The 18,012-nt window shown below is 33.2% G+C and overlaps 1 protein-coding gene across 1 annotated transcript in view; it reads left to right on the top strand.

The window, feature by feature from the left end:
- Window positions 1-18,012, top strand: part of Mdr49 (Multi drug resistance 49) — a 117,447-nt gene that overhangs the window by 8,595 nt on the left and 90,840 nt on the right. The window contains 4 exon segments of the mRNA XM_018455649.1: window positions 4,639-4,735; window positions 6,520-6,700; window positions 6,765-6,936; window positions 9,132-9,394. The gene's annotated coding sequence lies outside the window, so the exon portion shown is untranslated.

Here is an 18,012-nt window from a genome sequence, read left to right as displayed (position 1 = left end):
CCTTTGAAATGTTTCGTAAGAATATAAATATTATGCTTATATTGCCTTATCGATGTTACGTAAGACGCTCTGTTAATATTTTACGTATCAATATAGGAAACAATTTTATGCGAGTATTTTATACAGAGTAAACAATTCTGTAATGTTATGTAAATACATAATAGATGCTATTGATATAAATCAATAATCTCAATTATTAATGAAGCTTTGCTGTTTACTGGTCTCATTATTCGAGACGCTATTGGACCCACAAATCGATACCCGTTGCTATTAATGTAATATTAATTGCCATTTAGCAGAAAGAATGATGAATCAAATATGCACAGAATTAACAATTAAATAAGAATTTTATCAAATAATTATATAGGGTAACTCCGGCAAATACGCCGCGCTGGGATTTACGCCACAGCGCAGAAGTAAAAAGAAATAGAAGGAGTGGAGGTAATTTTCTCGCAATTACTCTGTTACATGCCTTTATGTTATATTAGTATTGAGTTATAATTTCAACTTCTTACTGTTAATATTAATAAAATTATTGTGAGTTGAATCGATTTGTCACTGTAATAAGTAGCGCCTTAAATTATAATCTACATAAAATGATTACTGTAAGGCGTGTACAAGATCTAGTGGTTATTTCGTGTTACATGATGAGGAATGACGTGAAGAGGAATAGTAAAGCATGTTGTATAGCAAAATACAAGTGCTTTGCTTTCGTATTCTTTGTTTAGTTTGTTATCTTGTGTGTATCCTACCTGTTTGGAATATACGGCATTTTTAGCGGGTGGAATTTATGCCCAAAGCATACAAAGTGCGCAAATTGAAATCAGTGCACTAAATGCAATAAATGCATTAAATAAAATATGTAACCTCTTGTCATAACACTTGTAATATATGTAGGAAGATTGTAATTATTATTTATTACTTCATATTCATATTTATCATTTTTATTCCTTAATAAAACTTTATAAACTCATTTTATAAGTTATTGGGTCATTTTACGTCTTATTTATATGCATAATTTGTAAATTTTTCATTAACCGTACATACTCCTCCCCTCCCGCTATGAGTAGTCATATATCCCATTCCTATGGGATATATGGCAAAAATGCAAGGGTTTCAAAAAATTTATTTTTTAATACGAAAAATAAATATATATTTCGGATTTCTAATATTTTTTTCATAATAGTAAACAGTACAAAATTTTTACTGATATAGTTCGTCTATTTTAAACATAGTAAATAATACTTAATAAATTAAGTTTTTGATAGGTGCGACGTACATACCGGAGTTACCCTATCTACTAATTTGAACCAATGTATTCTGTTAGAATAGATATGCAATAAAGCGCACTTACCTGATCGTAAAAATAGATTGTTTAGATAAAAGATTTTTTAAATTAAAGCTTAATTTAAATATTAATTTATTATATAATTTTAAATTAATATTTAATTTTAAAAAGTTATTTAAATTAAATAATAATTAAAAAATTAATTTAAATTAATTTAAGAATTTTAAATTTCTTTTCCTTACCTTAAATTAAAAAAAATCTTAAAAAGAAATAAGTAACGATGTTAAAATATTATGCATAAAATCAAGATTAAAATAGCATCAATGCCATGATGACTTTTTTTTATGTATGATGTTCTAAAATGCACTTGATGTTCCAAAATGCACTTTCCACGAAAGTTTCGCAATTCTACGACGATGCAGAAATATTTCTTTTGGAAAAAGTGTTAAAACAGTTGAGAAAAAATGAGTTCATCGTCTTGCCCTCCGCGTTTTCACGAGATATAGAGACAAGAAAATTTGCCAGAGTTATGGATACGTTGATATTTTTATTAAGGGGGGAAGAAAAATATGACGATCCCGCAATATCCAGCGTTTCGTCCACTTCTTTAATCCGTTGACGAACATTGTGAATTTAGCCGACATAGAGGCTTCCTCCTGATAATATCAAATACCTATCGATCATTGCCACTCAAGCCCGGGCCTTTGTGATAAAAGAACGATGATTAAAGGACTATGTACGAGCCATCTGCTGATCACGTACAATTTTGTCGAAGCTGCTTATATAGAACGATCGGAATTATCAAGTTTTATTTAAATGCGACAATAAACGTAGAGCGCGAGAATGTCGACTTCAGATATAAACAGACAGACAATGCGCTCTTCGCGAGAGATCTCCCGAGTGACTTTTCGCGATGTCTTCTCAGTTCGGTTAAATTCCATGAGGAGATTCTGCTCGCAAGACTTTACTTAATACTCGCCAACATCCGTAAGAGGAACGATCAACAATGCCATAGGTAAGCCCGTACGGATAAAGTGACACGGCCACAGAAATTGAAAATGCGGGGAATGTCGCGGGTATGTTTCGTCTGTCCGACGAGATTTCTTGGTCCCAATGTTTAACCGAGATATTTCGAGATAAAGAGGAAGAATCGCTGCGGTCTGCATTTTCTCACGGAGAACATCCCCGGCGTCTAGGCACGCATCCCTCACGTATTTCATGGACCCCGGGGGCGTTTGCGGAATTCTTGTTTGCGACGGGGAGGAAATCAGGAGAAGAAAGGAAAGAGGACGAAGAGAAGAGGAGTAAGAATTCGCGCAAGAGATGAGTCGAAGACTAGTCGACTTCTTCTTCGCTTCTTCGCGCGCAAAAGTTCGAAATATAGCCCCAAGGTGGCGAGTAACGGCAACGGTGGAGATGATTGATAGCAAAGAGCGCACGGTGCGCTTCGAACGCCACAATAGGAACCAGAAATATGAGACCGGAATAAAATTCATAGCCGTTGCCAGGAGAGACGTTAGGCCGCGATTGAGATGCAAATAAGAGCGAGACACCCGGTAGCTGTGGGCGACTTCGTGGCATCTGCGTAACTCTTTCGTACCGACGACAGAAGCGAAAGAGAATTTTTTATGAACTCGGAAAGCCGCTATCTGTGGTTCGAAGTTTTCGGTAATTGGCGGAAATTCTTTCGACGAGTGGAACGCCCGACAGAGATCTTTATTTGTCGAGTCTGTTTTTACTTGAAAGCGGCGTAAAGAATATTTTAGGAAAGTAGGTTACGCGAAATGTATAGAGATCGATACCTATTTTAACCTTCAGCTGACGTGCGACGGTTTTGGTTCTCTTCCTATTCTTTTTTTATTTTAATTCATCGTACAATTATTTTTATTCTACATTAAAAAAAAATACTGATGGCACACTCTGAAGTGGCAACTATATAAGTTTTATATGTAAAATTTATATACATAAGTGAATAAACTAGGATAGAGCGGAGCTGATTGAGCCAAGGGGCAAGTTGGGAAATACAAATATCTAAATAACTAAAATATATATATATATATTATTTTATAAAATATATATAAATTGCATAAAATAGCACAAAGACGGAGATTATTGCGCCAAATGCAATAATATCTGTGTCGGGCTATCACAGCCGAATGCGTGCGTTTTTTTAAGTAAGAGAACGACATATATTTAATACATAGAATTAATGTAAATAATTGAATAAACTAAAATGTTTAATAAACGATGGTTTAATAAATAATTTTATAGTTGCAACGACTATATAAAATAGTTTATTCAATTATATGTATGTATGTATGGACATTAATTCTATAGATATATATGTAGAACTTATATGATTGTCATCATTATAGCTACTATCACAGCTATGTTTCTCTAAGTGTAATCATAATTCCTTACTCTAATTTTAATAAAATAATTTTGCTTTTTTTTCGAGTAACCGCGGTGGTCTAAGTTTACAACTAAATTAATGAGATCCACGTTTATTGTTAGAAAATGTTTTAAACTCGGATTTCCACGAGCATAAAATTACCACTTCAGGCTGTAGTGACTTTAATCTCACATGTAGTTTTATATATATATATATATATACAGGGTGTTTCCAAATTAAATCGCAAAACTTCGGGAGCGTGTAGAGGAGTAAAAAACTAAGAAAAAAAGTCCTATAGACATATGCTCGTTTTTGCTCCGTTTCAGAGAAATCGAAAAAAAATGTTTACATTTCTTGCCATATCTAGCACCGACATATTTGATTACATTTTCCACTTTCTGTTATGAATTTGTCAGTCGCTCTTTGAAAGCCTTTAACAGTAGATGAATTTTGTCTTTTGCAATATGCCGCGTACGTATTCTAATAGTGAATATGCTGATATGGTTTTTGTATACGGTTTCTGCAACGGTAATGCTTTAAAGGCGGTGCGAGAATATGCACGACGATTTCCAAACAGAAGAGTGCCAAACCGAAGAGTGTTTATGTTGACATTTAATATAGTGCCTGGCTGCTACAAGAGCCGTGTTTGACAGATGCAATGCTTGTATTGCTGCAAGAGGTGCACATTTCGAACAAAATCTTCATTAAAAAGTTTATAAATAAAATAATTAAAATAATAAATTAAATATATTTTTTTCTTTTTTCGTGATTTCCTGCGAAACAAAGCAAAAAGGAGCATATGTCTATAGGACTTTTTTTCTTAGTTTTTTACTCCTCTACACGCTCCCGAAGTTTTGCCATTTAATTTGGAAACACCCTGTATATATATATATCTCCGTCGTCAAAACCTTTATGCATCTTCTTTCATTAATCGTGGTACGATCTTTTCTTCTTTCAGTTAAATTTACCAGCAGATGGATATCGCTCTCATCGGCTCGAAGGGCCGTTAAAGGTATTATTCGTTAGCGTGGAAACATAGTCCGTGCCCGATGAGTGTGAGTATCGTTTCGCACGGAATATTCCTAATTTCGTTAACTGTTCATTATCCAATTACGCGCAATCGTTTTCCACGTGATCGCCATTATTCCGATCGCGTCCGGCACATTATCGTCGTTTCCAAAAGCGTTCGCCGTTCACAGCGATTTGGATCCGTACGATTTAGATCACAGGGTCGCGTTGCTTTTTCTTCTGCACAACGGATCAAGCGCGGCTAATGGTTTTTCCTCCCTTATGTATCACGATTACGTATCGCAATTGCCACCTAACAGAACGGTGACTCTCTCTCTTTTTCCAATGATTAAAAACGCGAACGCGTTTTGTGGCAATCGATCGCGTGTGATGGAGTAGAAGGGGACTCGGCATGCGCGTACCTTTCTGGTCTCATTATCGCGATTGTGTCGAAGCGATTCCGTAGAAAGAATTAAATCCAACAAAAGAGTCGCGAGAATGTCGCTACTATTACAGTATAAATCGACCGCTATATATATAACATACGGTGTTGCGCGTACCTGCTACAGCTACATCGCCTGCTCGTTCCTTATTGATCGCGCTACAGGGCTCTAAGCGCCGTAAGAAACTACATAAATTTATCATGAGACGAGAGAGACTTGCCGCGGGCTCTTAAACGGATCACGTCACTCTTGGTGGTATTAGGAATTAAGGGTAATTAGGAGAATTAAGATAGAATGTCGGCGCGTGCGCTTTATTTTCTTTTTGTTGACGACAAAAAGATTTATTTATTTTTCTATTTAGCGGGATGAGGATCTGCCCTAAATTATATTATTTCGGTAGGCAAACTGCACATAAGAAGTATATAAATTAATTAAAGTAGACGAGAAGAGAGCAGCTGGCAAACTCGGAGACCATAACGTAGATTCAGTGACGTTAAAAAATAAATAGAAAAAAATATTGGCACATATAAAGCATTTTAAATCTTAGGAAGTCAATTCTTCACATGCGGACATGTGAAGAAATAAAATAATTGAGGATTAGTTCTTATGATAGTATCTGTAACAATATAAGATACGAATAGCGAATAGCGTAACAATTTAAAATAAGAAAAAAAAGTATCACGAAAAAGAAAAGTGATATTTTGTGTAGGCAGCTCTGTGAAATAAATTATATTGAGAGTGCTTAGTCCAGTTCCAGAATAATTTATTTGCGACATTTCTGGATTTGTGTGATTCTATTTACGTGAATCTGAATGAAGTTGTGTGTGCTTCATTCTCCAGTTTTTATATAAATATCTAAACTTTTTAATTGTTTATTGCTGTGTTATATTAATATTTCAATTTTCATAAAAGTTGAAAGTGTAATATATGTATTAATATAATAACCCATATGGAATCTTTTACAGTCATCAATCAATTTACATTTAATACAAAATCGATTGTATGCTGATTTGTTGCTATATTCTCAAGATTCCTGAGTCTCAAAAGCAACTTAAATTAGGGTGTCGAGATGCTATAATATTCTGAATTATATTATTGTTAAATTAGAGAAATAAAATAAAATCTAACGTACTTAATTTTTCGAATCGATTATTATATCTACATCTCTTTTTAGAAGAGCAATAAACTAATCTCCACTCATCTAGAACGCGATTTCTCGTTAAATGGTGTGCGTAATAAGATTGGGAATAGAGCAATAAATTAGCACATAAATTGAAGCAAATAGAACTTGATTGGCGACAGTAAAAATTCCAGTTCAATATGGGTGAATACAATAATAGATATTACGACATAGATATCTGACAACTGTTGTTTTTTCCACGTTACAGATTCGATGGACGAGCAGCCATATGGTGAAGCAGAGGAGGTTTATCGGAAATACGAACAACAAAATGATCAATATACGGGAATACTTGTAGATATCTTAAAGAAATAATTTAATGATAAGCAACATTGTGAGTTACGTACAAAAGTAGGTCCTGCACGAAACTTATCAGGAATCTGACGGAGGTAACTATATTCACATTGTGAGGACGTAAGATGCACCGCCGTGTGTTGTAAGAAGAGTTTACAGATTCGTCAAAAGATCACAAAACATTTTGCCAGGCCTCTGCGAGCCGGAAGACGAGTACTATAATAGATCCGGCAAGAGCGGATCTAGATGTGATCGTACTTGTGATTGATCGATTTCCTTTTTCGCATTTTATCCAGATTTAGAGATTTTTTAGTACTTTTTTATTAACGGGGTGAGTAATAAAACACAATATCGAGATACAATATAATATTCGTTTCTAACTAAATATTTAATGTGGCCAATTAATCACTTATTTTGAGTATTAAAGTATTGTTAACAATATTGTAATGTCTACGTGTTAAACTGTTTGTATTATTCATCCTTTAGTGATTAATATATAATACGTTTATAGCGTTAATTTCGGCATTGATAACTGCTGTGACTCTTATTGACAATTTGATTGATTTGTGATTTATTCTTAAAACCAGAGAAAAATATATATCACTGTTCTTATCCAATTACTATCTAATAGTACTTTTGATACTCAAAATAAGTGATTAGTTGGCTAGAATTAATATTAAATTCCTATAAATCATTCCTATCTTATGCGAAAATTCAGGTAATGAAATCAAATAGAATTTGTGTTACTATAACAGAGCATACGCAATCGCGGAAGTTACGAACGTCAGAAAGGTAGTAGAAAGTTTCCGGACACATAGGACGTGTAGAACGGAGAGAATATTTTTTGCGTACGACCGGCATGTACCAAATTACCATGCTGCGTGGAACGTAATTACGAATTCGTAGTGAAAGCCGGTGTTTCGCAGCGCTAGTAGTCGAGATGTACAATAAACATGGTCGCGTGTATCCAGAATACTCTAAAAGCTCTATGAACAAAAAGAATAGATGAAACATTCAAAATGTAATAGCGCTTCGAAATTCTAACAAAAATAATAGGTAACAAATAAAAAAGTTATCGTTCATTTGTTATAACAACTGCATAATTTAATAAACCAAGTTTTTCAGAAAATGAGTTTTAATATTTTGAAGTATTAAAATATTGTATATTTATATATTTTTTTATATTATTAAATTAAATTGCGCCGGCTGAAATATGCGCTACTACGGGAGTTACAAGTTTTTTTACTTACACTTCAATTACTTTTGGCTTATACGATACCTACTACTAATTTAACGAAAACTTGGATCGCATATAACAAAGATCTTGTAAGAATTATATCACATATTGATTATTTACAGGTTTGTAAGAGAAGGGGAATCGTTCCTAAACATTTTTCAAGCTGCAGCTGGTTATTTAAATAATCTTTACTTTTATAATAACAAGTTCAAACATAAGACTCAAGATATGCTGTATGATTTATTTTATATTGCATTGAGAAGAATCGAAAACGTTGGTCGAAACGTCTTCACATTAATTTAGAATACAATACAATAAATTTTTTTACGCACCGACAACCGCGTTGGCTCTTAATTGACTTTTTCACTTCTCTTTATTAAAATATTGTAATATTAATTTTGAAATGTAATTTTGGTATAATAACTAATTGTAGAGGAGAGAATAAAAGTATGTTCTTTCTTATTTCATTTATATTTCCGTTCTTTTTCTACAAGCAACTCCAAATGACAATTTTTTCAGTTACAAGTAATCGAAATGGATATGACTAATTATAAAAAAATTAAAGTATGTTCTTTCTTATTTCTTTTGTGTTCTTTCTTATTTCTGTTCTTTTTCTATAAGTAACTCATAACAATTTTTGAGTAACTCAAATTGGAATAATAACTGATTGTAGAGAAATAAAAGTATGTTTTTTCCTTTATGTTTCCTTTCTTTTTTCGGCAAGTAACTCAAAATGACAATTTTTTATCTATATTTTGTCGTTGTTGCAGCAAATGAGCAATATGTAAAGAGTATTTAAAAAAATTCTATGTTAATGAAAGAATATATTAAAAGTTCAACATGCTTGCTTATTTATAAGTATTATGAGAAACGATACAGCAATTCCGACGTAATGCATGACAATTCTAACGGATGTCCAATACTAAAAATGATTTTAAAAATATATCGGCCGATCAGGTCAATTCAGTTCAGTTCGTGTACTACAAGAAACGAAAAATTGTACGGCAATTCATCATAGTTCACGACGGTATAGTCGCGAAATAGTAAGACATTTACAACGATCCGCTTCGACAATCGAATGGCAAATCACTTGATCGTTTAAAAACAACTTGATCGAATTTAACGTGTAACCAATATAACAATAATTTGTCGGGGTATTGCGCGCATTCTCAAGCATGCTGCTATCGAACAATCATTGAAGCTAATCGATTATTCAAAGTAGCCTCTTTCCCCACTAGAAAAGTTATGGGGAAACAAACGGCATAATTTAATCGTCCTTGTTCTTTCAGATTTTAGATACTATCGTTTATTTTACGGAGAAGAGGAAATGAAAGCCAAAGTATATAATCGAGAGTATTATCGACAGTATTTATTACGTTCGCAATTCATGCGGTATTAGTACAGAAGAAATTAAAGCAGATTTACATATCGCAATCAAGGGTACACGTGGTCGGACACTCTGTGGGAAAAACGGATGATGTTCTAGACTCGCAAAGTTCGATCAAAATTTTCGATCCTCATGTGCCGTGTTAGGCAGAATTTCGTCATAATGGTGAGTAATATTTGCACATTTTATAAATTAATTTACGCTCCTATGCGCTCGAAAATGTAAAATCTCATTCATTATGCTCGCCATTAAATCGTCGTTTCGCTTTACGTAACTCGATACACACAACAAATGCTGTCCATATTGGCGCACGTAATCCAAATAGCACGGTGTGTACCTAAGCAATACATGTACATATATTGTGTAAGCTCGACGAGCGACTCGCCAAGTCGATAACCTTCGTCACGGTCGAACGTCTTGCGAATCTATCTGGCTACTCCGGTCCCGTGGTTATCGAACGAACGGAAATTCTCGCTCGGTTCCGATTGCCCTTTACAAGATTTACACCGCGCACCCGCATATTGCTGGAGCGCGGAATTGTATTGTCATTCATGCAAATTTCGATGAGCGAGCGGAGAAATTACGTTCGCGAAGTTCCTCCCATTAATCAACGTTTCCTATTGCACTTAGGAGATCAGCTCTCGCGTGCCGTGCACCACCTCAACTCCGCAATCCAATTTAGTTCTCGCGTTTCTCGCGGACACGTGAAAACGTCCGCGACTTCCCGACGAAAAATCGAGGATGCACTGTTTTTCTCTCCGTTGAACCTCTAAGGATCAACGTCGATGTACATACATACGATATTGGCTGCGTTCAAAAAACAAAGCCGCTCTGTGAGCGTTCATGGGGTTTTTTTAATTTCATTGTGATTGGGTCTTGTCTTCAGTTTTACTGAATCTAAATACAAATCAATCGAAAAAAGAATCTCGGTGCGTTCACTGAGTAACTCTATTTTTTGCATTTTTATACCTTTTAATATCAACGACAATATGCCAATACTTTATTACACATGACAAGTCTCGTATTTCGTGTCTCGAGTTAATTTTCATGATTTTTACAAATATACAAAAATTATTAAGTGATATATTTGCATATTTTTTATGAATTTACTATTAACCATATTAAACTAATAATTGTACAATTTTGATCTTCGAAACTTCGAACATTGAAGTATTTAATAATGTGAATATAGTCATTGTTATTTAGACGTTTTACGCAATATTTACATTTTGAATATTTACATTTTGACATATATGGAAGTTGAAAGTAACAAATAGTTATTTAACTCAAGGGATTAGGTTACCATTGCTCCTTTGATATCTAATAATGTAAATGCATGCCATTATTATCTGAATATTTAATGCACGACATTACTGTTTGCATATGTATCGCGGGATGTTCTCGCGCGCAACTAACATTGAAAATTAGCATGTAAGATCAGCCATGTTATGCAGATCAATGTGAGCCTGACGCAACAGGCACTCTTCGCGAACGCGAGAAAGCGTTCTTTGAGAAGTGAGAAAGGTCCATCTACGGTTTATCATAACGCTTTAATCATAAGCGATCGTGGTTGTAACGAAAGAAGCTATCGTAAGCATTGTTTGTATACATAAAGTCACAATGCGTTACAATTACGTTCTGTGTTGTACAATAATCAACCGTTTGTCAACAGCTAATGTTTTACATCATGAAGAGAAATTAATTAATTATTGTGTGTGCTACAATATTAATAATACAACTATGTTTACTAAAAAAAATTGTAAAAAAATGATAATGAGGAAATAAGTTAACATAGGTTATGTTAAACATAAATTACATACATCCCAAATTACACTTAAAATAATAAAATTATAAAAGAAGATAATAGAATGTATTGCACACAGGGGCGGATCCAGAAATTTGTCAAGGGGGGGGCCACTGACGCACCGCAAGCAAAATTTGTTCAAGATCAAATATAAAATATAAAATATTTAAGTTACTATTGGCATATTACATCGAATAGTACTATGTAATTATATAATCCAGGAAACGTTTTATTTCAAATTATATTAACACAAAAAGAATATAATTTATAATATATATATATATACAATAAAATATATAGGTAATAAAATATAACATTTTATAGCAAAATATCTAATTTACGTTTGTTATTTGTAGCAAATCTGTTTAACACTGCTTCTTTACTAATTTCAATGTCTCTATTAACGTGTAACAACGCAAGCCCCAAAAGTCTCTCTTCACTCATACGATTTCGTAACCAGGTTTTTAAACGCCGAAGGGCTGAAAAGCTTCGTTCATTAGAAGCGACACTTATCGGGAGACAAAGCAATATTTTAAGTAGTGTTTTGCAACTAGGATAAATTTCTTCATCACACTTAGCATAAACATCTTGTAAAGATTTCAACTGATTATTATTGTCTCGAATCCATTTTGCTCTCCACATAGTCACTTCAGATTTAAAACAAATTTCTGAATTTAAAGGATTACATTCGATTAATATTGAAAAGTATTTTGACCATAACTCTGACAATGCTACATTTAAATCAGCAGTTTCCATTTCCACTAAATATTGCGGAATTAATACGTATAACTTAAATGCATTAGTGGTATTTTGATCAAATCGCGTTTTTATATCTAATATTACTTCGTCAAGCATAGGAATGAATGTACTTATGCGATAATAGTCTTCAGGTGTATTTGCAGAATAATTCGGTCTGTTTTTCTGATTATCTACAAGCCTAGGAATTTGTAAATCAATATTTAAAATACTACTTAAGTTTTTCGTTTTTTTCCAAATATCACTGAATTCAGCCTCAGCATTTTCCCTGTTGCTTTTTAAAATATTAAGAAGATCTTTAATATAACTTCCAGCCAAATTAAGATCTAATGATTTCTTTTGAAACATATTACTTAGTATTATGGTTTTTGAAAAAATATATGTAATACATTGAAGAGAAATTAAAAATTGGCTAGTTAGCATTGAATTTATAAGAAGACCAGCCTTTGTTGACGATATCGTGTCATTCCAAGTTCTTATGTTTTTTAAAGTATCTACAATAAGGCATAGATTGTGCTCGAAATACAAAGAACTGTCATGCCTCTCGACCCAACGGGTGTCACATAGTTTACTTAATTTGGATTTTAAAATGTTTTTCAAAACATAACTTCTTTTAGCTGATGCATGAAAAAATGCAATAACTTCTCTCATTATTCCAAAGCAGTTTCTTATAAATTGTCCTTCTAAACATTTCGACAAAGAAAGATTTAATGAATGGTTATAACAAGGTACTCTTACAGCGAGATTGGCCGATTTTTGAATTTCACTAACAGCACCTCGCAACTGTGATGTCATAACATTACAAGTGTCTGTACAAATGCCAATGCAATCCTTTACATTAATATTATTCATTTCCAAAACATGTATAACAGATCTACCTAACTTAATACCATCAATTTTTGGTTCGGCTGATGCAACTAATTCCGTTCCAAAATTTATATAATGCAAATCGAAAAATCCTATAAAATCTTCTCTTACTTCTGAATTATAAATGTATCGAATCACAACACTCATTTGAGATATTGTAGATATGTCTGTAGTTTCATCAAATAAAATAGAATAAAATTTTGAATAATTAAGGAAACTTTTTATGTTATGCATAATTTCCTCACCGCAAAATTTTATAAGCAAATTTTGTGTCGTTTTGGAAATATAAGTAGCATTAGAACTTGCATTTTTTAAATGATTTTCTAGTATTTTATCCCCAGCTCGAATTCGTAACTTCAAAATTTCTCGAAAATTTCCTTCGTTAGCTATTGATGTGGTATTTGAAGTATCTAATAAGGTACCATCGTCTCTATGACCTCTGAAAGCTATATTTTGCTTTCCTAATGTTATTATAGTATCAATTATTGGCAACAATCTTTGACGATTTTCATTAATTTGGGCAAGACGAGTTTCAGATAAAATATTTTGTATTTCAAGTTGGGGCTTGTCATATAAGTTTAAAAATAACTTTGCTGATTCAACTGAATTTATGTGATATTTGTTATTTTGATGTTTCTGTAACAAACCGTTTTTGCCTAAGAGTTTTGAAAAAGTTGTAAGTGGCTTTGAAACTAACATACCAGATTCTATTTGACATCTATTTTCACCTACTTTATTAGATGCAAAAAGCGAGCAATATTTGCAATATACACCTTTCATTGATGGAGAATACACTAACCACGAATATTTATCTAAATGCGATTGATTTAAGTACCTCTTCACTACTTTTCCTTGCTTGTTATGCTCGGAAAAAGGAAAAACATAATTTTTTGGTGAACAAAATGGATTTTCTAGAAGCCGCTTCTTGACAAAATCGGTAATATTAGATTTTTCTTTATATCGTCCAATATCATAATACTCATTAGTACAATCAATAAAATCTTCATATGAAATTGTTGAAGCATAAGGTTTCTCAGATGTAGATGGACTATTAATTTGCAGTGTGGAATTAGTACAAAAGTCATCATGTACAACTGAAGTCATTGAAGATTCGTTAGATACAGAAGTAGAGGAAATAACTGAAGAAGGAATATTGGATTCTGTTTTACCAGATTTTATATAAAAATCTAACGTTTTTTGTCGCTTGAAAAAATTCATTTCCTAAATAAACAGAAAAAATTTAATTTAATTCTTTAATCATTTAACTTATTTGTCATTTAACGCTAAAATAAATATATATTTAATATTCCAGCAAACACAGATATATAAAAAACAAGATAATCAACAGATATATAATTTACACAGTTGTGCAACATGTAACTTAAACCTTAAACATATATAGATCTAACATTTGTTATATAATATATGTTATATATTTTAGTTATAAAATATTGGTATTGTAGCTGCTAAAGCTAATCAAGTTCCTTCAACACCCCGCGATAACGATATCAATACTTCATAACTACACTTTATAACCTATTAACTCTCACCTCCAGCTGTAAATATAATATATGTTATATCTATGAGTGTGAGAAATTTTACAACTAACATGTATGTACGTTATATGACATGTACGAGTATATAATAATATGTATATGTAAATTACATGTTACAAGTTATATATCCGTGTTTGCTACGATAATTATTACTACTTACCTGTGTTTTTGATAGATAATATAAGCTCAATATTGTAATATTTTTGTGGCTAATGAGGAAAATAGTGAAAGACGAATAGAAGTTACATTCTCCAATATATATCTCTGAATGAACATCGACGTATACTTAATGTTAGCATCAACAAGAGTCTGTTATAAACAGAATATCAATGTTCATTTGTCAAAAGAGGATCAGTCACTTTTGAAGATAGAAACTTACTATTACAATTACGATGTCGAATTATTCAATTTTTCAACTTTAAAATTACAAATTGCAATATTCCTGTTGCGATATTTATATAATAAAATAATATATAATTCGCGCGAAATATTTTGAACGAGTAATACGAGTATCAAGTTTGATTGGTTGATTAGCTCCAACCACCTATGAATATTGCCTTTAACTTTTATCCTATTTCATCTCACACATCATGGTGTCATAAAGTCCCTATGCATAGAGTCTGGCCACAGAAACTTGAGAGAAGACATATAACTGTCTTTTTCTTGTAACAGTAAAATGCCTTCCGCACTACCGCCCTCTGAAGAAGTAGATGTCAACTACACAACAATATCAACTTTTTTACGAAACTTGTGATGGAAATAAATCGCTGAAATCGTTAAAACCTTTACTAATTTGATAGATTTTAGTTATTCCAGCGACTTCAGAGATTTATTTCCATCAGGAGTGCCGTAAAAAGATGGATATTGTTGTGTAGTTGACATCTATATCTTCAGAGGGCGGTTGTGCGCAAGACATTTTGCGGTTACAAGAAAAAGGTTCTCATGTTCTCTCTCAGGTTTCTCTCTGGCGGACTCTGGCCTGGCCATTCGAGAATTCCACGTGATTGGTGCCACATGACTTATATCTACATAATGGTGACACCAATACTTTATTCACCCAGTGCGAACAAGCGGAAAATAAAAGCTGTAGCACAGACTTTAATATTAATTTACTTACTTTTTTGAATATATAAAGGAATCTATTTTTATACTTAGAAGATTCTTAAAATAAAAAATATTTTTGGAATATCAAAATTGTGATTAAATATTTTAGAAATATTAAAAGTATATATAACCTTTTGTGTGTGCTATAAATAATAAATATTTTAAAAAAAGGAAACTCCCAAGGGGAGGGGGCCATGGCCCCCATGGCCCCCCCCGTGAATCCGCCAGTGATTGCACATAAGATGTTGCCAATATATTTACAAATTCTCATTTCTTCATGTTTCGAGAAGACTGTCTCATTGGCTATCGAAATGCCACGTAAGCGTCGTAAGTGATCGTAATCAGTAATTGTAAGAATTGACCAATCACAGTTGAGTACGAGGAGAATATTCGACAATAATTTGTCAATTCTTACAATTACAGTAACTTAAAACTACGTTTACAAAAATGTAGAATGGAATTTAGTACGTCGTTTATAATATGCGAAGTAAGCTTGGTATAAGAAGTAAGAATAAGAAAGTGACCAATCATAGTCGATTATTCTTCTCACATCCGACTGTGACTGGTCAATTTCTTACTCTTACTTTTTAAACCAAGTTTACTCCGTATATTGTAGACAACGCATAAGAGGCTTTTTACAATAAGCCATTATCCAAACTTCAAGTCATATGCCGTAAGAAATCGATCAATCACGATCGAATGTGAAAAGAATAATCTATGATTGGTTAATTTTTTACGGCTTAAAATTAAGGTAATGACTTATTGCAGAAAGTCTATAAGAAGTTGAGTCAACTCATACGATGAGCTTACGATAACTAATACAACAAGCGTTACAATCGTAAAGGGCTTATGATAGATATTACAATAGATATAGATGAGTTTTTACCGGTGCAAACTGGTTCGTAATACAGATCGAAGGTATCTCAGAGTGCGATCCCGCAGGTTCATCGACTCTGGTAGTGACAATCAAACATGAGGCACAGTATCCGCCTCATAGAGGAGTAACAGAAACTCTCCGCCGTCCGTCTACGATAGGATTGTGTTACCAAGCTGGAGAGATAATGTTCCGTAATTGCGCGTCTCGTGCAAATATCGGGCAAATACGGCAGTATACCGTTCGTAGTGCAATTAAAATGGTATCGCGTTTCGTTTCCGAGTGATAAGCGACGTGGCTGTATGTTCGCGAGGTAATCGTTATGAAAAACGGGCGGATCGAGTGAATGAACGTAACGAAAATTAATGCATGCAAGAGAGCGCCGGGCGTTTAAGCATTATGCTTCTAGCGGCCGTTCCATCACTGCGCGAAATATTGAATAGTTCTGCAAAGCGACGGGCTATCTTTATAAAACCAGTTCCGTTCCTTTCTTAGAATACCATTCTCTTGTCTCCCTTCAGAATGAATCAATCTCAATTGTCCGTTTGATGTAATTATCGGCACAATCGATCGCGTTTCGATATCGGTGTGTAAAGAAAAAGATGGTGGGCGTTCGCGCATAAATCCGATTTTGGATTAACACGATGGGAAACAAAGAGTGAATAATGCACTTTCGACTCCCGCGAATGGATATCTCTTTCTCTTTCTTTCTCTCTTTTGCAGTCTTTGAAACGCAACGTAAAGATTCACGTTTATACTTCCTTTCGGTTGATTCGTTGGTTAGTCAGAGCGACCGCAGAATTCCGCTGTGAATTCCACGACTTGGTGGCTTCTGCCTGGAGCATCTCTCTTCACCGCTGGAAACGACGGATGCGCGTTCGCTAATACCCGACTCTTAGCAATTAATCGATTTTTATTATTTCCATCGATTGCAACTTAAAATATTACGAGAGACTTCATCTCTGCGATTTTCTCGTCACGAACGAAGCAGAGGTGTCAATATTCCAGCACGGATCGCAAAAACCTTATTTCGTGTTCTATGTCACTGATACGAAGAAAAGTTTACTCCACGCGCAGATTGTTGTTTCCGCTTTCATCATCCGCAAACTTTGCGATTTCGCAAACGATCTAGAAATCTAAACCTATCGCTATTTAATTACGCGGAATTATTAATCGGGATATAAAATTTGCAAGATAATAATTAACTCCCTCTGGAGTTGACAGTGTTTGTTGATCAATTAAATCTCTTCATCAAAAACGTCGAACAATCGTAAAATGGGAAAAATTTCTGATTGAAAATGGACAAATCAGAAAATAATTCTAATCATATAAATCAGAATCTGGTTATCTCTAGAATTATGATAGATTCAACTAGAAAGTTTTGATTTATCCATTTTTAATTAGAATCTCGATTCATACAACTAGATTCTTTTTCCAATTCAATTTTTCTTTGTATTCAATTACAAATTTGGATTCTTACTAAAATATATTTACAAAGAAACTATCAAAACTGTCACTCACCAACGAATATCTTCTATAAAAAAAACTATAAGATTTATATATATGAAGAAATATTTCATATAAAACTTTAATATGGTATTATATATACTTAATAACATATTTATATTTATATATGTTATTAAGAGTAGAAAATGTTATCAAACAAAATTGTTTGATGTATTTACATTTTTCAAAAATGTTTATTTTTTTAATTTATCGCCAGAGAATATTTCGATCGCTAACTTTGAGCTAAGAAGACAAAAAATGTAGGTATTATTTTTTAATGCTCTACAAAGTCTACACTGAAAAAAAAGATTGGCTG

Source organism: Mycetomoellerius zeteki, unplaced genomic scaffold (genome assembly GCF_001594055.1).
Source record: "Mycetomoellerius zeteki isolate Tzet28-1 unplaced genomic scaffold, Tzet1.0 scaffold5, whole genome shotgun sequence".
Lineage (NCBI taxonomy): Eukaryota > Metazoa > Arthropoda > Insecta > Hymenoptera > Formicidae > Mycetomoellerius > Mycetomoellerius zeteki.
This window is presented reverse-complemented; position numbering and strand designations above follow the sequence as displayed.